The 26,586-nt window shown below is 37.3% G+C and overlaps 1 protein-coding gene and 1 long non-coding RNA gene across 4 annotated transcripts in view; one reads left to right on the top strand and one right to left on the bottom strand.

The window, feature by feature from the left end:
• Window positions 1–26,586, bottom strand: part of LIN52 (lin-52 DREAM MuvB core complex component) — a 112,170-nt gene that overhangs the window by 18,301 nt on the left and 67,283 nt on the right. The window lies entirely within an intron of this gene.
• The window catches only part of LOC138920661 (uncharacterized), a 46,568-nt gene continuing 24,607 nt past the window's right edge, over window positions 4,626–26,586 (top strand). The window contains exons 1-3 of the long non-coding RNA XR_011432227.1: window positions 4,626–4,743; window positions 10,746–10,873; window positions 10,974–11,056. This is a non-coding gene — a long non-coding RNA (uncharacterized lncRNA). The remainder of the gene's footprint in view (window positions 4,744–10,745; window positions 10,874–10,973; window positions 11,057–26,586) is intronic.

The following is a 26,586-nucleotide window of genomic DNA, read 5'->3' as shown; positions in this document are numbered from 1 at the left end:
CACTATGGAAAACAGTATGGAGATTTCTCAAAAAGTTAAAAATAGAAATACCCTATGACCCAGCCATCCCATTACTGGGTATCTATCCTAAGAACCTGATATCAGATATCTCAAGAGTCGGTTGCACCCCTATGTTCATCGCAGCATTATTTACAATAGCCAAGACGTGGAACCAGCCTACATGCCCAGAAACCGATGATTGGATAAAGAAGATGTGGTATATATACACAATGGAATACTACTCAGCCATAAAAAAAGACGAAATTGGCCCATTCACAACAACGTGGATGGACCTCGAGGGCATTATGTTAAGCGAAATAAGTCAGTCAGAGAAAGACGAACTCTATATGACTCCACTCATAGGTGGAAATTAGTATATTGAGAAGGAGATCTGATCGGTGGTTACCAGGGAAAAGGGGGGGTGGGGGGAGGGTACGGAGGGGGAAGTGGTGTACCCACAACATGACTAACAAAAATGTACAACTGAAATCTCACAAGGTTGTAATCTATCATAACATTAATAAAAAAAAAATGCAAGTGAACAGTATGAAATAGATCTTAAATCAAGCCCTAACTACCTGCTTAATTCCCAGCACTGTTTGGGATTTCTTGTGGATACCAAAGTAGCATAAGACATTGCCCTGCTTTTAAGAAATTAAACCACAAGTAAGGAATTTGGCCGATGCAAAATTTGGCAGGAACTAAGCCAATTAAAACTATTCTTCATCATATTTTGTTAAGCAAAAAGCTATGACAGTCAACAACCAAACCACAAGTAAGTGACTTGTTCCTAAGTCTAGTTTTCTCTTAAGATTGATGTTTTCACAAGATTTATAAAAAATGAAGACATCTACCACACTTTTATTTAAAAAGCTTTATTTAAAAGCTTTTATTTTTATTCTAAAGAAAAAAACAATTTACAAAGTCCATGCTGAAAGATACTATCTTAATGAGTTAAAATTCCTTGTGCTTGTAAGATCAACCTGACCTTATTCCATGAAATAGCCAAAACTAAAAATCAGTTTTTTCCTCTATATTCATGTTCATTCCAAGAAACTAGCATTCCTGTAACCAAACATACCTGACTAAAGCTCATTTTTTCCAGAAGGTAGAGAGACTATAAAACTAGTTCTCATAATTTACTAAAACGTTTATTTTAATAAAGACTACTTATTAAGTCCCTAGTAATCTAGGTCTGATTTGATTAAGGAGTCCTATTTCGAATAAATAAACCCCCAAATCCAGAGTTGAGTCAAAAGCGAGAGACAAAGTGACTAACATACTTTGAATACTCCTACCATCAATCACATTCTTTGAACTTTTCTTTCTTGCTTTTTTTTTTTTGAGGAAGAGTAGCCTGAGCTAACATCTGCCGCCAATCCTCCTCTTTTTGCTGAGGAAGACTGGCCCTGAGCTAACATCCATGCCCATCTTCCTCTACTTTATATGTGGGATGCCTGCCACAGCATGGCTTGCCAGGCAGTGCCATGTCTGCACCCGGGATCTGAACTGGTGAACCCCGGGCTGCCAAAGTGGAACGTGTGAACTTAACCACTGCGCCACTGGGCCGGCCCCTGAACTAACTTTTTTTTTTTTTTAAGATTTTATTTTTCCTGTTTCTCCCCAAAGCCCCCCCACTACATAGTTGTATATTTTTAGTTGTGGCTCCTTCTAGTTGTGGCATGTGGGATGCCGCCTCAACATGGCCTGATGAGCGGTGCCATGTCGGCACCCAGGATCCGAACCGTGAAACCCTGGGCCACTGAAGCAGAGCATGCGAACTTAACCACTTGGCCACTGGGCCGGCCCCTGAACTTTCTTAATGATTGCCCAAGTCCAGCTTAGGTTGCTGGGTATACTCACATCATTTGTACAATCAGTGATGTGTCTTTGAGGTTAATGTCAATACAAAAATTAATTTCTATATGCCAGAAGCTGTTCAGCATTCCAAGTGTATAGATTCTATCTTTCAAAGTTTCACTTTAAGCAAAAACAAAACAAGAATATATGATGAGATTGAAAATTCTGAAACAGAGAATATGACCTATTGCTGTCAGTCAGCTTTCAGGCCCCAAGATAGCCAACCAACTGTAAATGGATTCACAGCAAGTCATTCTTCTCCATTCTAGCTACGACATGAAATATCAAACTCTAGAGTCCTTTGAAATGGAATCCAACACTGAGAGTGATGAAAGCAAAAAGGGCCGTGTTTTTGCTTACCCAGTTTCTAAGTGGCTCAAAAAGACAAAAGAGGGACTAATAAATGGTTGAGTTAGCTACTAGTTTAGCAGAAAGTATTTAGATCATTGGATGATATATGTCATACTCATCCTAAATTAAAACTATATCTAGGGAATTCTAATGCAAATCTTATGATATAATATACAAACACATTCCTACATCAAAAGAAAGTTGTAAATGGTGATGATACACAAACTTGTACATAGCAGCATTTTCATAATAGCCAAAACGTGGAAATATCCAGATGTCCATCAACTGATGAACAATGTAGTATATCCATACAATGGAATATTATTTGGCAATAAAAAGGAATAAAATCCAGAGAGACAAAAAGTAGGTTAGTCATTACTTATGGCTGGCTGGGGAGGGGGAGTGGAGTCAGGGGAATGGGAGTCATTGCTAATGGGTATGGGGTTGCTTTTTGGGGTGATGGAAATATGACAAAATTAGGTCATCATGATGGTTGCATACTTTTGTGAATATATTAAAAACTCATTGACTTGTATATTTTAAATGAATGAATTTTACACTACATGGAAAATATCTGAATAATGCTGCTTTTATAAAAATGAGTGATTGTAGAGCTGTGCAAAATTTAAATGGCGAAGTATAAAAAGGCTCTTGGGCTCAAGTGAAACCCCTGATAAAGAGACTTCTCACAGGGAAGATTCAAGGAACAGAACCTGAGCTTCTCCACTAAAGACCAACTAGTTCTCCCCTCTATCCTGAAGCACAAGGAAAACAGCCCTTTCCTCTGGCTTTGTGCTTGCTAAAGAACTGACTGAAAATTGACCAATGTTCTTGATTAAAAATCTGGCTGTTGGGACATTATTGCCATATACTTTAAGAGAAAATATTTTTCATAAATTCAATTCTGTTTAAATTCAGATAACATCAGAATTTGTATTTATGATGTGCTTTTAGAAAGCAAAGATACTATATTTTGAATTAAAATAAGTACAGTACTTAGATTACTTAGACACTATGAATAATTATTTGAAAAATGTTCCTTTTGTTTAATGACTAAATATTCATCCCAGGAAGTCAGAATGCAATTAGATTTAATATAAGTAGATTAGATTAATGCAAATGCATTAAATACAAAAGCATTTAACAAAGCTATATAAACATATCAAAATCCATGAAATGAAAGATTAAGGTTGCTATGAAAACTAAGTAATCCTCAGTACATGCAAATAATTGGTTAAATGTAATAACTGAATTAGCAATCCTAACTCAGGTCATGAGCACTGTAGATAACTTATTTTACAAAAGCATTTAATTGTAGACTTTCCATGGGTTCATTATTGTGCTATGCTCTGAAGATACTATGAATAATATTGATAGTATCTTTTTTTAAAATTGGCTCATTCAATATGTATTTATTGAGCACAACTTCATGTAGGATTAGTAATGCTCACCTTTTTGCATTCACATTGTGAAGAGATTAAAAGATTCAGATAATCATTACACAAGTTAACACAGTTATTCCCATGGTATAATTTCTGACAGGGTCCATAAGAGCCTCCATAATTGTCACACTAGGTACTTGGTTGCCCTTCAGTCCTGTGTGGCTATTTGAGTAGAATAATTTTCTGATCTGAACACATTCTTATATTCTTAATATATATTTGTGAGGGAAAGTTCTCACTTGTTCTAATTAGTGCCATCTCTCCTGGTGCTGACTTGACATTATGCTTCTTACCTCTTACTTAAAACAAATTATGCCCTGCTCCACAGGTCACATAACAACCTGCTCAGTCCTAAGTTCCACCTGACTGGTATCACTGTAACGTTAACATGTTTATCACACATTGTTCAAAATGTAGAGTATACCAGTGAAGAGTTTGTGCTGCTGAATGGCTAAGAACACGACTGCTCTTCCGAGTGGTGATTATATGCTGGGTATTATTCAAAGTACTTAACATGTGTTACCATTATTTAAAATCTTCACAACACCCTATAAATAGGCACCATTTATCACATTCAATTTACAAATGAGACACAGAGACATTACATAGCTTACTCAAGTTTATCCAGCTAAGTAGCAGAGGCAGGATTAGAACCCAGGTGGCCTTAACTCCAGAGCCTGTGCTCTTAACCACTTTGCTACAGTTATCTCCCCACTGTCCCTGACCTAAAGCAGTCCACAGACGAGAGAGATATACAGTCATGCACCACATAACAGATGTTTCAGTCAACGATGGACTGCATATACGACAGTGGTCCCAGAAGATTAGTACCATAGAGCCTAGGTGTGTAGTAGGCTATACCACCTAAGTTTGTGTAAGTACACTCTATGATGTTTGCATAATAATGAAATCACTTAACGACGCATTTCTCAGAATGTACCCCTGTTGTGATGCGACGCATGACTGTACATCATGTATAAAATACTTTGGTACTGGCTGTAACAGAGGACTGGACAGGAGCACAGAAAAAGGGAAACGGACAAAGCTTTCCAGGGAAAAGAAACAGCATTCGGTATTTCAAACATTTCAGGTATAAATTTCCCAAGAAACGTGATTTAAGTTTGCTTTAAGAATTAAAATGAAAGACATATGAGAATACTGGATCTAAATTCACTTTCTAATTTCCAGGTCTATGTAATGCAGATTTTACTCACATAATGCCTGTTCACTTCTTTTTAGATAACTTTTTAAAAGTTTTCAGTATAGTGGGCTTTGTTTTCCTTTTAGTTCATGACATTTGTTTTGGTTTGCTTCAATGTCTATCAAAAAAATTTATAATTTTCTCCATGTAGGTTTTACAAAATTTTTGGTAGATTAAATTGTTAAGTATCTTAAATTCTTGTTGCTATTGGGAAAGTTATCTTTTTAGAACATGCTATATTCTAATTGTTTCTGGGGTATAAAATACAATAGGCTTTTGTTTTTATATAATGGTTTTATAAAAAGTGCTATTTCAACATTCGTCCATTCTATATAACACCGTCATTCTCCAGTCAGAGATCATCACATGAACCAAATTTGTATTGTGTGCCGTGTCTGAATGAAGCCCAACATCTGCTTAGTACATATATTCTAAGCAAGAGGGATAAAGGGATAACATCTCCTATAATTCTTTAATCACTTTGCGCTCGCACTATTTCCAGGTGATTTAAAGTGCTCTCATGTTTGTGCTATGACTTTATCTTTTTTTTTTTTTTTCTGCTTTATTTCCCAAACCACCCCCGGTACATAGTTGTATATCTTAGTTGCAGGTCCTTCTAGTTGTCCGATGTGGGACGCCGCCTCAATGTGGCCTGATGAGCGGTGCCATGCCCGCGCCCAGGATCCGAACCCTGGGACGCTTCAGCGGAGCGTGCGAACTTAACCACTCGGCCACGGAGCCGGCCCCTATGACTTTACCTGTAAGCGCAGTTTGAGTGCAAGATAATTTGACCTCCCAAAAGGCTGAACATTAGTGAATAAAATAGTGCAGCAAGAAGAATGTACCTTCCAAACAATAACTCTCTTGCATTCTATCCCACAACTACCACCCACTATCAAATCTTCCCTTCTTCCTTTGGTAAACATGATAAAGCTTGTTACATTATTTTTTTTGTACAATCTGTATTTATTTACTTCCAAATTCTTATTTATCACTTAAACTTGTTTGCATTGTTCAGTTGATATCTTTCATATGGTAAATAGCATCCATTTTTAATCACAGTTTGACGAGTTCTCACAAATGTTTAAAATTGTGTAACTGTCATCACAATCAAGATATAGAATATTTCTATCAACCCAAATTGTTCCCTTGTGCCCTTTTACAATCAACCCCAATATCACCCCAGTCCTAGGCAACCACTAATCTACTTTCTGTCACTATAGATTGGATTTGCCTTTTCTAGAATTTCATATGAATAAAATCATATAGTAGATACTCTTCAGCATAAGATTTTTATATCCATTATGGTATGATATGCTACACGTATCAGTCATTTGTTGCTTTTTAGTGATGAGTAGTATTCTATTGTTTATTCATTCACTGGTTGATGGACTTTGGAATGTTTCCAACTTATGGTTATTATGAATAAAACTACCATGAATATTTTGCACAGTCTTTGTGCAGACATGTTTTCATTTATCTTGAGTAAAAAATCAGGGGTGGAATTGCTAAACTATATACTAAACATATGTTTAACATTATAATAAATTGCCAAACTTTCCCAAAGTGGCTGTACCATTTTACATTCCCATCAGTAACGTATGAAGTTCCAGTTGTTCCACATCCTCCCCAACACCTGCTATCGTCTTTTTTTTATTTGCTGAGGAAGATTTGCCCTGAGCTAACATCCACTGCCAATCTTCTTTTTGTATGTGAGCTGCTGCCACAGCATGCCCACTGATAGATGAGTGGTGTAGGTCCATGCCTGGGAACCAAACCTGGGCTGCTGAAGTGGAGCGCACCAAATTTAACCACTAGGCCACTGGGGCCAGCCTGCTATTGTCTATCTTTAATTTTAGCTATTCTAATTGGCATGTAGTGGTATCTCAATGTGATTTTTAATTTGCATGATTTCCCTGACAGCTAATGATGTTAACTGCACTTTCACATGCTTATTGGCCATTCATTTATTTTCTCTTGTGAAGTATCAGTTCAAACATTTTACTAATTTTTTGGACTATTTATCTTTCTATTATTGAGTAGTTAAGTTTTTAAAAATATATTGTGCATACAGTCCATCAGGTACAGCTGATTCTCATTATTTGAAGTAGTTATGTTCTATAAAGTCACCATCAACAGTAAATTAGTGAACACTGAACCACTGCTCCTTGGACAAATACAGGGTCAGGCTCCTGAGAGCCTCTGGTCACATTTTAGTCAACCAATCAACACATAATCTCATTTTATGTGTATTTCTGTTTAAAGACACCTTATTTAATATATTTAATATATAGTGTCAACTCATTAATATTAAACTCACAGCCAACAGCACCATAACTCATGTCTACATGAAGCTTATCCAACACGTGTGTTTTCTCCGTAAGGCACATCATGGTCTTCTTGAACTTAGGAACACTAGACAGCACTTCAGCATTATGCTTGGGGGCCATTCTAAATTGAAAATCATCAAGAAAGAGAATAAAAATGCAAAATATGTGGCACTAAATAGGCCGTGAAAAGGACACTTGTGTACAGTATGAAAACTAAAACAATAAGGCAGAACACCACGTTATTTGACGCAAGCTGGAACATGCATGTTGGGCAACTCAAATTTTTTGCCACCCTGTGCATGTCCACAAAGGACTACAAAAGCACCACAAATACTGATTTTTGGGGTTGTAAATTTTAGCAGGTAGGTGAATTTGCAAATACAGAATCTGTGAATGAGGATCAACTGCATACGTATTGCAAATATTTTATCCCAGTCCATGATTTGTTTTTTCATTTTCTTAACATTGCCTTCTGATGAGTAGAAGTTTTTAATTTCGATGAAGTATAATTTATCAAGTTATGTTTTATGGTTTATGCCGCTTGTGCTATCTAAGAAGTCTTTGGCTATCCCAAGGATGCAAAGATTTTCTCTTACATTTTCTACTAGAAGTTTTACAGTGTTTAGCTTTTACATTTATACCCATGATCTATTTTAAGTTCATTTTTTTATGTTGTGAGGTATGGGTCAAGGTTCATTTCTTCCCACATAGATATCCAGTTGTTCTTGCACTATTTCTTAAAAAGACTATCCGTGAATTATTTTGGAACCTGTATCAAAAACCAATTGATTACATATGTATGGGTCTATTTTTGGACTCTTTATTCTCTTTTATTCATCTCTATCCCTGTCTTTATGTCAAAACCACACTGTCTTGATAAATACAGCTTTTACAGTAAGACTTGAAATCAGGTTGTGTAAATCCTCCAACATTGTGGGGTTTTTTTTCAAAACTGTTCTGGTTACTAGGTCCTTTGCATTTTCATACAAACTTTACAATCATTTGGCTTTTAATTTCTCAAGAAAGCCTGGAAGAATTTTGATTGGAATTGCACTGGATATACAGATCAATCTAGAGAGAACTAACCTAACAGTATTCAGCCTTCTGATCCATAAACATGGTACATATCTCCATTACTTAGATCTTTAATTTCTTTCAACAATGCTTTGTAGGTTTCAGTATACATCTTACACATACTTTGCTAAATTTATTCCCAAGAATTTCACGGGTTTTGATGTTATATTGGTATTCTTCTTAAAAACTCATTTACCAATTGTTCATTGTTGTCATATAGAAATAAAATTGATTTTTGTATTTTGACTTTGTATCCTTCAATCTTGCTTTATTTCACTTATTAGTTTTAGTAGCTTTTTTGTAGATTCCTTAGATTTCTATGTAAAGAATCATGTCATCTATGAATAAAGACAAATTAACTTCCTCCTTTCCAATCTATATGCCTTTAATTTCTTTGTCTTTCCTTATTCTACTGGTTAGGACCTCTGGCAAAATGCTAAAAGTAGACATCCTTGCCTTGTTCCCAGTCTCAGGGAGAAAGCAGTCAGTCTTTCACAACTACGTATGATGACAGAGGTTTTCTGTAGATATCAAGATCCTTTCTACTTTTAGTTTGCTGAGATTTTTTTTAAACCACAAATACGTGTTGAATTTTCCAAAAGGTTTTTCTATACCCATTGAAATGATCATATTTTTTCTCCTTTGTTCTGTTTATATAGTAAATTATTTTAATTTTAAATATTAAACCAACTTTGCATTCCTGAGATAAATTCCACTTGATCATGATGTACTATTATTTTGTATGTTGCTAGAACAGACTTGCTAATATTTTGTTAAGGATTCTAACTCTTCATTAAATGTTTAATAGAATTTATCAGTGAAGCCATCTGAGCTGAAGTTTTGTTTGTGAGGTTTTTAATTACAAATTCACTTTCTTTATTAGACGAAGAGCTATTCAGGTTTTCTCTGCCTTCTTGAGTCAATTTTGAAAATTTGCATCTTTCAAGGAACTTGTCCATTTCACCTAAGCTATCAAATTTATTGGAATAAAGTTTCCTTATTATCGTTCCATTGTCTGTAGGATCTATAATGACACTCCCTCTTTTCATTCCTGATGTTGGTAATTGGTGCCTTCTTTCTTTTTTTACTTGATCAGTCTAGGTAGAGGGTTATCCATTTTATTTATCTTTTCAAAGAATGAGCTTTTTGGACTCACTGCTTCTGCTCTTATCTTTTGATCAATTGATCCTTTTATCATTATGAAATATTGGTAATATTCCTAGTTCAACTCTACTTTGATATTAATATAGCCACTCCAGCTTTCTTTTGATTAACGTTTGCATGAAGTGTCTTTTTCTATCCTTTTATTTTTAATTTATCTACGTCTTTATATTTAAGCTTGTATATGGCATATAGTTGAGGCTTGCTTTTTTATCCAGTCTGATAATCTCTGCCTTTTAACTGGTGTATTTAGACCATTTATATTTTTCCCCCAGCTTTACTATTATTGACACATATGTAAGTTTAAGGTATACAAGGTGATGATTAGATACATGCATATATTACAAAATGATTACCATTACAAAATGATTACCACAATAAGGTCAGTTAACACCTCTATCTCATCACATAATTATGACTTTTAATGTACATGGTGATCACATTTAAGTTCTACTCTCTTAACAACTGTCAAGTATATAATTAGACCATTTATATTTAATTATTGATATGGTTTGGTTTATATCTATCATCTTGCTAGTTATTCTATTTGTCCCATATGTTGTTTGTTCCTTTTTCCCCAGCCTTCTTTTGGATCAACAAAGTATTTTTTAGTATTCCATTATATTTCTACTGTTGCCTTATTAGCTATGCCTTAAATGTCCTTAAATATTTCTGGAGACAAATTATCTTGGCTTTGGGTTATCTAGAAAAATGTCTTTATTTTGCCTTTATTTTTGAAGAATATTTTTGCAGGATATATAATTCTAAGTTGACAGGTTTTTTTTCCTTTCAGTATTTTAAAGATTTTATTCCATTACCATGGGCTTGCTCATCTGTGTATCTTTTTCTTTCTGCCCGCTTTGAAGATTTTTCCTTTATCACTGGTTTTCCACAATTTATGATATGTCTTGGTATAGTTTTCTTCATGTTTGTGTTTGGGTTTCACTGACTTTCTTTATACCATATTTGGAAAATTTTTTGGCTATTTGTTTCTTTAAATATTTTTTCTGGCCTCCACCTGACTCCTTTTATTCTGGGACTGCAATTACATGTATGTTCGACTGCTTCATATTGTTCCACTGAGGTTACACTAATTCTGTTTTCAATATTTTTCTCCTGGTGCTTCACTTTAGATAGTTTATATCCATTTCTGTAGTTTCTTTTGCTATTCAAATTGGGTAGAACTGCTCAACTAATTCATTTTTTGAGGAAGATTAGCCCTGAGTTAACATCTGCCCCCAATCCTCTTTTTGCTGAGGAAGATTGGCCCTGAGCTAACATTCGTGCCCATCTTTCTCTATTTTATATGTGGGACGCCTGCCACAGCATGGCTTGATAACACGGTGAGTAGGTCTGCACCTGGGATCCAAATCAGAGAACTGTAGGCTGCCGAAGCGGAATGTACAAACAACCGCTGCGTCACAAGGCCAACCCCTCGACTAATTCATTTTTAAGTGAGTAAAGCTCTGTATCTGATTTTATGCACATCATATAGATTTTAATAACAGGCATAAATAAGTCCATAATGCTTGTTATCTTTTCTATGGTTTGTAGTAGGAAAAGTGGCTTTTCAGAAAAGGAAAGGGACTGAAGATTACTCAATCTTGGAAGAGGAAGGAAGAGGAGGGGAGCTTATGGTATGGATTATTCATAACTCCATTTTTATAATCAAGTCTTATATTATCAAACAAAAAAACCCCTACCTCTCTATAACTTTTCAATCTCTTCTATTTAATCAGAAAGAAAATGTAACATCTAAACTCCAAAGCAACTTCTAAAATATCAAATAGGATATTGTAGAGTTCATCTCACTAAGAATTATTTTTATTTTCTTTTGCTTTTAGGTTGGTAATTTGGCAAAAAAAAGCACTATAAATTCTGGCAGTTAATCAAATAAATTAACATTTCATAACTCATATACACACACAAAGGGAAGAAATGCCCATTAGTAATTATGCTTGAGAATCTGTAGAATAAATAAAAATCCTAAAAATGTTAAAAAGGCTGGTGTTAGTGGAATTTAGATGAAAATTACTTAACTTTTCTAAACATTGTTAATTGGCAGTATTACCTAGCTTTTCACAAGAGGGCAGCAAGAAGCTTTCTAGCATAATGAAAGTCCTATTTGAAAGGTATGACAGAATCTCAAGCTATTATATAATTATGGGGGCAATCTGTAAAAACCTTATGAACACATAGCTGATAAAGATTTCAGGAGGTTTTATAACTCATTCATCTACCTTTACAAGAGCTTATTAAGTTATCAAGGCAAGAAACCTATAACATAAAAACTTGATCCCTCCTTCAAAGACTATATTTTGATAATATAGAAAATATTCTAAGAAATAGTAGACCAAAATATTTAAACAACCATTAAGACAAAGCATGATAAGGGCCACAATATAGCTAAAGAATAAGTGCTATAGGAGTCCAGAGATGGAAAGAGCACTACTAAGGACTAGAAAAAATTAGACTTGAATTAGGCCTCGAGTGTGAATAAGATGTGGACGAGTGGAAAGGAGGGGCCAAGGCATTCCAGATGACAGTCACAGGAAAGGACAAAGACATAGAGTGCTTTTGGAGAGATAAATGAGGCAGAATCTTCAGAAATACCCACAGATAAAGATTCACAGGAAAGCATACAGCCTGGAAGAACAGATTCCCAGAAGTCAGAGAAGTGTGTGAAGAGTAATGAGGCTAGAAAAGGCTAATGGATAAATGTAAAATCTGATATTTAATTTTAAAAAACTGTGCAGGATAGGAGTGGACACATGATTTGATAACTAGAAAACCTTAGGTTTTTAGTTGATTTTCAAGTTCATTATGAGCTAACTCTGGAAGATGCAAATGCTAACAAACAAATAAACAAAAATCTTAGTTTCCATTATCAGAAGCCGTGTCCAGATCAAAAGAAACAATACCACACTACTCAGGGATCAGTCCACAACTAAGAGTGCTGTATTCAGTTTTCATTGTTATATTTTAAGAAAAATGTTGGTAAACTAGAATCTATATCCAAATAAAGGAAACCAGAGTGGTATCTCAAAACTGCCACAACAGGAAGTTAAAGATGACACTGATTTTGGGGCTGGCCCTGTGGCCGAGTGGTTAAGTTCGCGCGCTCCGCTGCAGGAGGCCATATTTCCTTGGTTCGAATCCTGGGCGTGGACATGGCACTGCTCATCAAACCACGCTGAGGCAGCGTCCCACATGCGACACTAGAAGGACCCACAATGAAGAATATACAACTATGTACCGGGGGGCTTTGGGGAGAAAAAGGAAAAAAATAAAATCTTAAAAAAAAAAAAAGAAATGAAAGTTAAGAAAAAAAAGATGACACTGGTTTCATTTATTTTATCTTTCCCCTTTAAACCTGCTTCATCTTCTGGATCCCCATTCTAGGCAATGGGAGCACATCTACTGAGTAACCCATGTTAGAAACCTGGGAAGATCATGCTGGCTCCTTCTCTTTCACTCCCATCTTCAACTGGTCACTAAATCTTGTTGATTCTCTAACCCAAACATCTCACGTCAGTCACATTGTCTGCATTACCACTGCCTTTATTTATCTCATCTCTGGATTATTACTGATAACCTAACTGATCTCCCAGTCTCAACTCTATTCTCTTACAAAACCACTTTCCACACAACAGCTAGAGACTTTTCTATAGCCAAATCTAATCATACTACTCCCTGGTTTAAAAAGAAATCTTCAATTACTTCCAGTCATCTTCAGAATAATGTTTAAATCCTTTTTCATGGTTTACAAGGCCCCTTCCTATCTCTATTTCTTTATTCATCAGATATTTACTAAGAGTCTATTATGTGCTAGGTAATGTGGATACAATGATGAATGGGCCAGTCAAGGTCCTGTCACTCATGGAGCTTACTAATGGACAACTTCATCTCCTGCTATTCTCCCAGCACTCCAGCTACACAGGGACAATTAGCATTTCCTCAAATGCACCATGTGAATTCATATTTCTGTACCTGTGTATGTTATCCAAATTACTTAGACTGGCCTGTGGCTTCTTCTGTATTCTTCCCTCTTCTGTTTCCTACACTGCTTGATATCCATCTGGCAAATTTTTATGTACTCTTCAAGACTCAGCTTCAAGAGTCTCTTCTATGAAGGCTTTCCTGAACCCTCACTCAGGCAGAGTTGGTTATTCCCCACTTCTTGTCAGCCATGAACCACATACAAACTTCTGTTACACTGTACTACAATTATTTAATCACATGCATGTCTCTCACTGGGTGATGACTTACTCACAGATGTTGTATTTATCTTTGAGATCCTAGAATCTAACAGTGTCTGATGCATAATATAAGCTCAATTAATAACTGTGAAACAACTGAATTACACGATTGGTTACAAGAATGAACTTTTAAAAAGGGTACTATGATAGATTTCTTTTTTTTTTTTTTTGAGTTAATGATAGGTTACAATCTTGTGAAATTTCAGTTGTACATTAATGTTTGTCAGTCGTGTTGTAGGTGCACCACTTCACCCTTTGTGCCCACCCCCCACCCCACCTTTCCCCTGGTATCCACTAAACTGTTCTTAGTCCATAATTTTAAATTCCTCATATGAGTGGAGTCATACACAGATTATCCTCCTCTCGCTGGCTTATTTATGATAGATTTCTTAAAAGACATTGAACTATTTACATGTGAGAGAAATTTGCACTTTTTTTTGTTGCTACTGATATTACAAGTAACAACTATAACTATAAATTAAGAGAAGTATGAGAGAAGGGAAAATTCTAGTGGGATAATGTTAATTGTCTAGCAATGGAAATGAAATCTCTACCACTGGACATGCTGAATTGGATGATGCAGGAGGAACAGACTTTTGATGCTGGAGAGAGAAGAAATAAACATGGAAATAAGACTGAAGGTTCCTTACAAGTCACCAGTAAACAGAAACTAGAATACAAAGAAAAGGAGGGATAATCCTTTGAGAAGGACATTACTTGGAATTAGGAAAAAGGATGAGAAAAAAGACAAAGAACTCAGGTATTAAGAGAAAGGCAGAGAAGAAGGTTCACTTAAGATAGTCTCAGTATTCCTGGTAAAATAGAAACTTCTCTTAAAGGAGAGGAGAAAAAATGTACTGAGAACGTGGGAAAAGAAGATATTTTATAATCAGTCACTGAGACAAGGCTCAAGTCAATAAGACATCCAAGATACGAAATCTGTCTTACTTTCAAAGGCCTGTAAAATAGACAATTTCATACTTCTATCCAAATTTTAACATCCCTCTCAGTCCAGAAATTCTTCCTATTATCTAACCCAAATCATTCAGACTTCAGATTAAGTATATTTCCTTTTACTCTAAATAGTGTTGGAAAAACTGGTTAATTTTTCTATCAGAACGTTATTAATTAAAGGCAAGTGCTAATAGCACTGCCAGCCCCATTAATAAATAACAACTGTTACAACAGAGAGGACTATAAGATTAGGAGTAAACAGAAATATTATAAAAATGGAGCAATTCAACATGGAGACTAGCTGTTTATTTTGTAGATCTTCTGTTGAAAGGAAAAAAATAAGATAGAATCCTTAATTCCTATAGTTGAAAAGAATATTTGAGATCACCTAATTGAAGCTCCTACCTATTCCCAAGCAGCATCTGGTAACATTCAGAGCTGATCGCAGAGCTGTGCCTCAGCAGTCCAGTGATGGGCAACTTGGTACTTTTTGAGAGTCTATTTAATCTCTGGACATTTGGAAAGTTCTTCCTTAATATTGTAGCAAAAGCAAAACAAACAAACAAACAAACCTCTCTCAAACTTCTCCCCATTGTCCCTAACTCTGTCCTCTGGAACAGGACATGGATAAATGCCCATGGTTAGTCAATGCAGACCAAATGGCATGTAATGAGTCTAATCGAAAGGAAGGAAAAATAGGTGGAGAATTAGGGACAACTCAGTCAATAGACAGCTGGCCCCTGAATACTTTAACAGCGATAGAACCCCTTATCATCTTCCTTGACACTAGGATTCTGTTCAAACCCAAGAGGTTTATAGAAATTGTACAATTCTTTGTGCTTGCAGATATTCAGTATTTCTTCAGATGAAACACAAAATAAGGAGAAATAGCATGTGATTCTATAGCCAAACATGGACGATCCATTAAAAAGACAAGTGACAGCTCAACCCTCTCTCCAGGAACATTTGTCATCTATGCCCTTATCCTTCAGGGATTTCAGCTGAATGACATTTGCTGTAGGTTGATAATTAGTTTTTCTTTCTTTCTTTTTCTTTTTTTAAAAAAAAGCTTAGGAGGCCAATGTTGGCTTCTTCCCCATGAGAGACACTAGCCTGAGTGGTTTGGGGAATATATGCCTTGATCGGATTTGCACTATGACTCCTGAATGCATGAGCCATCCCATCAACACCTGCTCTCCTGACAGGCCACCAGGGACTGGCAGAAAAAGGATCCATCAATTCCTCTCTCCCGGGAGAGATCACCCAGACCTAGCATTAAATGTACAGTTCAATGCCATGTTAAAAGTGAAATCCGATCCACCAAAACCTACCAGTTACCAGAGGTCAGTATTTAGAAGACTTCAATAATGGAAATTAGCATAGAATTTAACTTTTTTCCCTAACTGAATTGTAATCCAACTAAATACTCAGAAAAGTACCACTTACATCAAGGGAGGAAGGATGGGGAGGAGTGAAATTCCTTAAGCGAATCATGTCACCAACAGATTGCTAAGGGCTTGAGTTTTGGGTTCTATTTCTTATCACCAGATGGAAATAAACAGCTGCTTCCCACTCAAATACTGAATTACTTATTTTGGATTATAATAAGTTTGGGCATGCAGATTTTATAACACAAACACTGAAAATATGTAAGCAATCACATTTGAATTCAAAGTAATTAGCTTCCTTTCCATAAACAAACAGAGGTAGACATCTTTTACTTTTTGGCCTATTCATATACATTTCCTGTTTTGGTTTCCATTTATTTTCCTATTAAACATTATTGAGCTTTGAATCTCTAAATGTTACAACACCCTGTCTCTGTCCTTCCTATTACCTATTTCACTTATTTTTAACAATTAAGTTATTTTTTGAAAAATTAAAGTTATACATGTACATGTTTCAAAAATCAAGTAATTCTAAATCATTTGTTATGAAAAACTGCAGTTCACCTTTAACTCCTTCTCAGTGGCAACTATTTTCACCCTGTTTAGCTGATAATTTTATATTACCTCTATGTCTCTAAATGACTAAATAATATGCTTGTATTACTGTTTCTTGATTTTTCAATTTGAGGCATTATCTATTGACTTCCTTCAATATAGAAAGTGATGATTTAGCTCCTTTCTCCACCCCTCCACCTTAATTCTCACAACACATGTGCAAGTATCCCAGAACTTATCCTCTCAGTTACATACTGTAACTACTTAGATTAATATTCACTTTCTACATTATTATGATTATGTGTGTTATTTATAACAAGCCATGTAATAAACTATGATTACTTTTCCTTTTTTGCATTTTTGTCTTCCCTGGTTTTTTAGTTTGCCTGGTTTTTTATGTACTTATCTCTAATTCAGCCACAGACTTTGTCTGCCTGTTGTCTAAATCTTAAGATATTGAGATGTATCATGTAATAGGACAATTTCATCTGCCCGAAGAAGTCTCCAATATGGTCTAGTTGTCCTCTGTGCCTGGTGCACAGCAATCACTGTGGGGAGCCCCTGTTTTCTGTATCCCATGTCTTCTTTCTTGGCTTATTCCCTCATTTGGGTGGTACATAACTTCCAATAGTTCATAAGAATTTATGGGAGGTCAATTTTTTGAGATCTTCCGTGTCTAAAAATGTCTTTATTTTATCTTCTCACTTGAGTTGGCATTCTAGGTTGAAAATAATTTTCCCTCAGAATTTTGAGGGCATTGCTTCAATGGTCTCCAGTGTTGAAGACATTCTGATTCTCATCCTCTGTATGAAACCTGTTTTTTGTCTGTCTTCTCTAGAAGCTTCCAAGATCTTGTCCTTTTCCTCAGAGTTCTGAAATTTCCTAATGATTTGCCTTGGAGTAGGTCTGTTTTCATCTATTTTGGTGGCACCTGGACCTTTCGGACTGGAAATCGATGTCCTTCTATTTGGGGAAGTGTTCTTGAAGCACTTCATTAATGATTTCTTCTGTTTCCCTTTCTTTCTCTTTCTGGAACTCCTATTATTCACATTTTTGCCTCTCACAGACTGGTTTTCTTCTCTTTTGTTCATGTCTTTTTGCTCTACTTTTTGGGAGAATTCCTTAACTTTAACTCTGAAAACTTTGAGTTTTCTATCATGCTTTTCCTTTCCGTGAGTTCTTTCCTGTTCTCTACATAGTTCTTTTTAATAGCATCCTGTTTTTTTCTTTTTTAAATAACATATTATGTCACAATTTCTTCTTTTTTTCTTCTTCTTCTCCCCAAAGCACCCCAGTACATAGTTGTATATTCTAGTTGTAGGTCCTTCTGGTTGTGCTATGTGCCTTAGCGTGGTTTGATGAGCAGTGCCATGTTCGTGCCCAGGATCTGAACCAGCGAAACCCTGAGCCACGGAAGCAGAGCATGTGAACTTAACCACTCAGCCATGGGGCTGGCCCCAATAGCATCCTGTTCTTATTATATTTGCAATTTTTTTTGTTTGGGTGAGGAAGATCAGCCCTGAGCTAACATCTGTGACAATCTTCCTCTACTTTGTATGTGGGATGCTGCCACAGCCTGGCTTGATCAGGGGTGTGTAGGTCCACATCCAGGATCCAAACCTGCAAACCCTGGGCCGCTGAAGCAAAGGACAAGAACTTAACTGCTACACCACCAGACTGGCCCCTACATTTGAAACATCCTCTTTCTCTGAGGATATTAATGAGATAGTCTGCATAGTCCATTTTCTCCAAGCTGATTTTTTTCATTTGTTGCCTTTGGTCTTCATTTTTTATGTTAGGGATTTATCTCAAATATTGATAATCTTTCATTGCTTTTTCATATGTAAGAACAGGGGACTAAAAAGCTGCTTGAAAGGTCTGAGTGTAGGAGTTGGGTTTGTTGACTATGAACTTCACTGCAGTATGACCAGGTTGTTCAGCTGTAGACTTTCAGTGTCAGTGCCTTGACTCTTCTTGGGCTGGTCAGATTCCCCAGAGAAGTCTCTTCCAACCTCCTGACTGGAGGGTGAAGGCCTGGCTGTGGAGGGAGGGGTAGTCTCAGCATACAGTGTACACAATTCACTGCATTTTCAGTACAGAATCCCCTTCCTCAGTTGGTCTGGCATCCACCAGTTGAGGAACCACTTTGTTTTACCCTCTCTAGAAAATAAAGTCTTTTGTGGTAGAATAAAGCAGGTGATCTAGGTATGTGACTCCTTTTTTTTTTTTAAGAATTTATTTTTCCTTCTTCTCCCCAAAGCCCCCTAGTACATAGTTGTATATTTTAGTTGTGGTTCCTTCTAGTTGTGGCATGTGGGACGCCACCACAGCACGGCTTGATGAGCGGTGCCATGTCCGCGCCCAGGATCCAAACCGGTGAAACCCTGGGCTGCCGAAGTGTAGTGTGCGAACTTAACCACTAGGGCATGGGGCTGGCCCCATACTTTTTTTTTTTTTAACTGAAGTACAGTCGACATCTGACTTCTTCTTAAACAAATTTTAATTACTCTTCCTTATTTAAACCATCTCCCCCTTCTACCTAGTACCAATCTTCAGCCTTTTGGAGTACTGTGAGGTGTGAACTAGCTTGGTTCTTGGCTTTCCTCACTTAGGATGGTTTTTCTTAGGTCTGCTAAGTTCACATGCCTACCAGCTTCCAAAATTTTGCTGTTGTCCTCTTTCCTGTTCTCTTTGTTAGGGCTTATATCTTTTAAAAAAATTTTTTTAGTAGAGTTTGGGAAGGAAAGGAAAGCAAATATGTGTATTAAAACCATCATTAACCTGGAAGCACTCTCTTCCTAAATTTATTTTTCACTATAAATACTTCAGCTTTCCCCATGATTCTGTTTTGTCATCCTCCCCACTCCCACCTTGGTTTTGTCTTTATAGTCCTAATGTTAGTTACAGTCTTTCTAAAAAGCAAGAGACAGTGGGTAGCTTCTGAAAAAGCAGCAATGGAGGAAAGAATGGGAAAGTACTTCTCTGTTCTCTGATTGCCTTGAAGGCTGTTTCCATTTCTTATTCTGTAAATAAACAAGATTCCATCTATTCAACAGGCATTTGCACAATACTGTTTTGTAATATACAAAAATAATATAAAGCATGGTCCCTGACAGCAAGAGTCTTACAATTTAGTTAGGAACACAAGCATAAATAACCATTGAGTGCTAAAGGAAGTCAGGAACACGACGGCTCAATGTGGCTAAAAACGAACTGAGAGAGAATAATAACAATTCAAGAAAAATGAAATGGTTAGAAGAGAGAATTAGTCATAAAAGAAACTAGGAGAATTCAATGTGGTTAAAAGGTTGGAAGAGCCATCTTCTATTCATATCCATGCTTTGTCTACCAATTACTAGCAGATTTGTTTTTTTAATTTTGAAAATCTGTTAAAACCTATTGATAGAATAATAGTTATTAAACCCTTTTGTGAAAAGTAGCCAACAATTTGAGGGACATTTACAGCTGAGTCTATCACTGCCTCAGATGGTGTTATTTAGATGGTGAATGCTACCCAGCCAACTGCGAAAGTTACAGGAGTACCCTACTTTGAGAGAAATAAACATATATTAAAAAACAAAACAAAAACTATTTATAATGCAAAATGAAATTATTTAATTTGTGAGATTTAACGTTACACAAGGCTTTTCCTCACTGTGCCCGTTATTCATTTATTGCCTCTCAGCTCCTAACTCGCCCTTCTCTGCCCTGCTTTGTGATGCCAGAGCTGGATCCCGCACAGGCTACATTTCTCCACTGTCAGCTGGCTGGATGTTAAGCTTACCAATAGAGAGGGCACTGGTGGGAGGCTGCAAGACTGAAGCAGGAAGAAATAACTCTTCTTCCTTCTTACAGCGTGTGGTTTTTCTGCGCAGTGACAAGCAGGTTTGTACGTGGGGGTCCCAGCAAAGTTCACCCTGCCAATGGCAGCCCTCAGCTCAGTGGCCGGGCCCTCTCTGGCTGCTCCTGCAATTCACCAGTGGAGTACCCTCTGGCAGGGGCAGCATGTTTCTGCGGCAGCCAAGTCCTCTCTTCAGATGTCTGAACGTCAGCCTTGTGGAGACCTCCTCTAAGTTTCTCAGTTCCTCTGCAGTTCACCCTCCTTCCGCCCTCGAGGTAACAGCTGTCTGTGGCTGCTACCTCTGCACACCTTGGAGTGTTCTTTTACCCCTTTAAAAGTTAACTACCTTTCACCTAGTTAACAATTCTTTATTTAAAACAACCATAAAGATAAGGTTACCCAAACCACGAGTATTAAGCAATGAAGAAAAAGAGTAAAGAACAAACTATATCAGAGAAACTTCTGGATTTTGGTGTGTTACAAGATTAGTGGCTGACAAGAACCCAATAGATGAAAGAACCTGATTATAAGAAAGCATTTAATACTGCTTCTCCTGGCATCTTCCTTGCAAAATTAATTAAAACTAGCCAGGATATATGAGTCTCATGAATTGAAAACTGGCCTCAAGACCGCAAGGAGTGATTACAAACTGCCTTAAATCACATTGAGGAAAGTGTCTGGTAGAATGTCCAGAGAGTATTAGATTGGTTATAATCCAGTCTTTCCATTAGTGCTTGGGAAAGTAAAGAGTAAGTTAATTAATGTTTAGTAGACATTAACTAGAAGGGATTTGTGAAAACGAGTATGGTCTAAAGTATAAGACATGGAAAAGTGAGAAAGATGTACAAAAAGTAAACTCTTTCCCTTTACTATGAATAATTAATATAAAAATTTTCACCTAGTGATCTCAAAACCTCCATAAGTATAGGGGACTACATAAAGTTGATAGGGAAGAATTAAAGGATTTTATCTGGGCTAACTAAGAACAGCAGCCACCTCGGGGAACCTAATTTCTTTCAGTCTATAGAGATTATAAATTCATAGAGAGAACAGTGTTTGGGTCTATAAATAATCCTTTGCACAACTACATCATATGGCATTTAATGCCAGAATTTCCTTTTCATGTGGATTTGTACATTTACAAATACAGAGAGGCAAAGAAAAAACAGAAGAAGCACAAGGAGCAGTAACACCAGCAGCCAAACTGAATGTTTTATTGGTAAAGTTATCACTTATATCTTAAAGAGACTGCTTAAACCCAGAAGTTGTCTGGTCTCTTCTCTCCTCTCGTGAATTTTCCTAGCATCTATGTGCGTGTCAGGCACTGAGGACCCAGTGGAGAACAAAGCAGAAACTGACAAGTAACTGCAATACTGGGTTAGGGTAGGAGGAAGGAGATGGTGCTGGTAGAGCATATATCCTGGGAATGGGAATGAAGTAGGAATAAACCAAGTCTAGGGATTAGGCATGGCCTTCCAAAGGAATTGACATTTAAACTAAGCCTGGAGTTTGCTCTAGTTTCTGTGTGGGCAACTTCTCAAAGGAATGAGTCGTCAATGGTAATTTCTCGCTGCAAGACAGACGATGGTCCAAGAACAAGCCAACTGTTCTCAAATTGACTTCATCCAGTCTAAAGGGGCCCCAGTATCTGTTTTTCTTGAGAAATTAAGGGCCTTAAAAATTCTAGCAAGTCACAATTTAGCTAGGGAAGGGCTGGATTAAGCCCCTCCTCCACCCATATCTATAGAGATACACTGTGCTTCATGCTTCTTTCTAGTAGTTAGCTGGGTAAAGGGAAGACTGGCCTTAAGAAGTGACTTATTCATGGCAGTGCTAAGTAGACCTCAGGAGAGTACCCAGGGCCAGGACCAAAAGCTTTCCCCAGTTCCCGTGCTCAGAGGACTGAGGCCACACTCAGCAAGCAAGTTTAGGAGCAGAGGCTTTGGAATCACACATGCCTCAATTCTAGTCCTGCCTGTCATTCAATACTTTGGGCAAGTCATCCCCTCTTTCTTCACCTGTATAATGAGGATAATAACAGTAGCTACCCTGCACAGGAGTGGTATCAGGATATGGATAAGGAGCTGGACACAGTGACAGGCACATATAAGGAAATGTTAGCTGCTGATGTTAATAACAAACAAGAATGTATCTGTATATGATGACTATATCTATAAGTAACTGAAGGAGTATATATATATGTTCATTTGTATAAGCCTAAATTGTTTATTAAACCCACATTTAGCTAAGTTAAAGTGATGTCTTAGAATGTCCCATTAGGCAAACAAGATACAACAGGTTGAAAACAAGTATCTCCCAGGCCCAGAGAGTATTTTTTCTGGTATTCTCTATTCTAGTTAATAAAACCAATTAAAAAGTACTCATGTTAGAAAGTGAGAGTCATCTATAACTCCTGTCCTGCATCTTCCAAAACTGGTCTCCCTGCCTCTAGTGGTCCACTAGACACTAAAAAAGACACCAGACACTAAAAAGAAAAGGAGAAAAATACAGTGAAAAACAAGTCAACAGCCTCGGCTCTCAACTGTCAGAGTGCTCTTCCCAAGAAGAGGTCAATTGAGGTCACCCCCCTGCTGACCATTCTTCAGTGGCCATATAGCCTCTGGATAATACCTTGGCTTATATGCACAATCAAGATCCCTTGTAGCTTTCCATCCTCATCTCCTAACTGCTTACTCAGTGGCTCCCCAAGCACAGCATGCCTCAGGCCTTTGCATTTACTGTTGCGTATCCAGACTATTCCTTACCCACTGTTCTGTGCAGCAATCACCACTTCGCCACCACACACACACACACATTCACTGCCCATCCATAAAGACTGTTTAGGATTACTTTCTCTGGCCCTGCCTGAGATAAGTACCCTTCCCTAGTGCTCTCCAATAAACTGTAATCTCAAGGACAAGAATGTTCTTTTTCTCTATAACTCTGTGCTCAGCAGAGTACATCCACATAGTAGGCACTCACATATTTATTGAATTATAAGTTAAAAAACTTTGGGCCAGCCCAGTGATGTAGGTTAAGTTCACACGCTCCGATTCAGTGGCCCAGGATTCATGGGTTCAGATCCTGGGTGTGGACCTATACACTGCTGATCAAGCCATGCTGTGGTGGCATCCCACATAAAAAATAGAGGAAGACTGGCACAGATGTTAGCTCAGGGACAATCTTCCTCACTAAAAAAACCCCCAAAAACTATAACACTTAACTCAATCCCTTTCAGTTACTACTAACTTAGAAATTCTTAAACCTGGGTCACTACTCAGATATCTAAACAGAGCTTAGTCCTGATTGTGTATCTTGCTATAGAAACACCACCTGTCTTAAAAATAGTGGTCCTTAACCTTCTGGGGTCATAGACTGGCAGACATAGCTAGTTGTCTACCCATAGGTATTCCCTCACTTACTCTTTGCTAACAAAGCCCTATTTTATTCGAGTATACGATGATCATGTACTTAGGGGAGACTGGGCTGTGTCCCCGTCCCAGAGGATGAACCGTTATTGGTCCATCTAAACCAGTCATAGTAGTCTCCTTTCTCTTGACAAGGATTGGTATAGGCACAGGAATGTGACCAACACTGTTCAATGGCACGTGAGGGGAAATCTGCTTCAGAGCTTCTGGGATTTTTCTCACTGATAAAAGGACGCACACAGTCGAAACAATTCTCTTTTCTATCTTAGGATACTGTTGTCAGCATATGATGTCAAAAACTGTAGCAGCCATCTTGCAAATATAATGGAAGCCAACCTAAGAGGGAAGCTAACACACTGAAGGTGGCACAGCAGAAAGACGGAACTAACAGGGGTCTCCGATGATGTTGACTCACTGAATTAACCAACCCTAAACATGGAGTCCCTTTGGACTTCTTGATATATGGAACATCCTTATTCGTTAAGCCATCTTAGTTGAGTTTTCTGTAATTTGTCGACAAAAGCACCCTAACAGGTAGAGAGTGTATAGTTTGCTGGGGCTGTTGTAACAAACTACCACAAACTGAGTGGCTTAAACATCAGAAACTTATGATCTCACAGTTCTGGAGGCTAGAAGTCCGAGATCAAGGGGTCAGCAGGGTTTCTTCCTTCTGAGGGCTGTGAGGGCAGTCTGTTCTCGGCCTTTTTCCTTGGCCTCTAAATGCCTGTCTTCTCCCTGTGTCTCTTCATGTCATCTTCCCTCCATGTGAGTCTGCCTCTGTGTCTAAATGTACCTTTTATAAAGACACAGTCATACTGGATTAGGACCCACCCTAATGACCTCATTTTAACTTGATTACCTCTACAAAGACCCTATCTCCAAATAAGGTCACATTCCGAGGTACTAGGGGTTAGGACCCTGGCATATCTTTTTTAGGGGGCCACAATTCAACCCCTAATAAAGACCTTTTAAAAAATCTAATGACAGGGGCCAGCCCCGTGGCCGAGTGGTTAAGTTCGCGTGCTCTGCTCCACTGGCCCAGGGTTTTGCCGGTTCAGATCCTGGGTGTGGACATGGCACTGCTCATTGGGCCATGCTGGGGTGGCATTCCACATGCCACAACTGGAAGGACCCACAACTAAGAACATGCAGCTATGTACCGGGGGCCTTTAGGGAGAAAAAGGAAAAAAAAATCTTAAAAAAAAAAAAAATCTAATGACAACCATAGATACTCTGCAGAAAAATATATATGTATAGGCACACACACACAATTTTGTTTATAATTTCAGGAGATTCACGGACTCTTAAGAACCACAGCTACAGTACCTTCCTGAACAAGACAGAAACTTGAGCCCTACCCACATACATATAGAAGCTTAACTTAGTTATTGCCCAAGTAGCAACATTACACCACAGGTAATTCTAAGTCTACTGTGTTATGTTTATACAAAGGCAGGAGAGATATTTGATTGAATGAAGGTTATGCTAAGATCACCAGAAAGCTTTAGGAAAGGCAGTTACCAAGACAGTCTTCTCTTAAAGAAATAAAGTCAACGATATTCTTTATTTTATTTAAAATTTTTAGGGATAATTTAGAATTTTTTTTTACTTCAGAATTTCTAGTATTAACTCTTTCTTATAATTAAATAAAAATATACAATCTACACTGAAAATTATTAATACAAAAAGAAAACACATTTTATTTGCAATAATCTGTTAATGTTAAATAAGGCTTAAAACTCAAAATAGTTGAGACCCAACCACAGGAAATACAGAGCCTTTAAATGCTCATTTCCACAGCCCTAGCAAACCTGTGTTTTCAGTAAGGCTGGAAGGAGCTCTGGAAGCCCAGCGAAATGACAGGAAGCAAAGGCTGGGGGAAGAACTGGGAAGAAAACTGTAACCACCTGGGTGCAACATCAGCGTAACTTGTAACATGCGAAGGACTAGAAAATTCTCAAATGTTGTGCTATTTGGCTCTGAGAAATAGCATTCAAAATCATTAAGGGTCATTTGTGAACTGTGGCAATCAGGTTAGATAAGTTTGATTTCTGCTCTCTAGAGATAAATAACTTAAGGTAGCAGTAATGAAAGGGATGGCAAACAAGACACTTTGCTTCCTTCTTAGCATTAAAGATGGCTACAAAACAAAGTTAAATTATAAAGTGAAGTGTCCTAAGGACAAATTATTGAAAATTTGATCAAGATACCTCTGAAGTTTAAATAAAGAATTGAGAATATTTGCAAAACCATATGGCAAATGATGCACAAAATTCTTAATTACTGAGATTAAGAAGTCGTACATTTTTTCTCCCAGGGGAAATCCTGAGAGCCACAAGTATAGAAGCCACAATGAGTGATAACAAAAATTTAACTCTTCCTGGGGGAACAGGTAGACACTACACGAAGAGGGTGGGATTTGATATGGCCCTGAAGGATAAGTAGAAGTTCTCCAGATAAAACCAGAGAGAAAGGCTAGGTCGATCTTAGGAAAGTCCTTTTGTGAAGGCCTGAGGAATTTGAATTTTATCTTGTAGTACCCAAGGAGCCAAAGAACTTTTATAAGTAGGAGTATGACATAATTAGCTTTGTTTTTAAGAACCATCTGTGGTAGCAGAGGATAGACTTTTTCGTCATTGACCATGGCAACTAACAATGCCACACACCTAACAGATGCTCAATTAATACATATTGATTGACTGAAGCCTTACGAAAGGGTTATCAGAACTGTAGATTGATGTA

The sequence above is a fragment of the Equus caballus genome, chromosome 24 (genome assembly GCF_041296265.1).
Source record: "Equus caballus isolate H_3958 breed thoroughbred chromosome 24, TB-T2T, whole genome shotgun sequence".
Lineage (NCBI taxonomy): Eukaryota > Metazoa > Chordata > Mammalia > Perissodactyla > Equidae > Equus > Equus caballus.
This window is presented reverse-complemented; position numbering and strand designations above follow the sequence as displayed.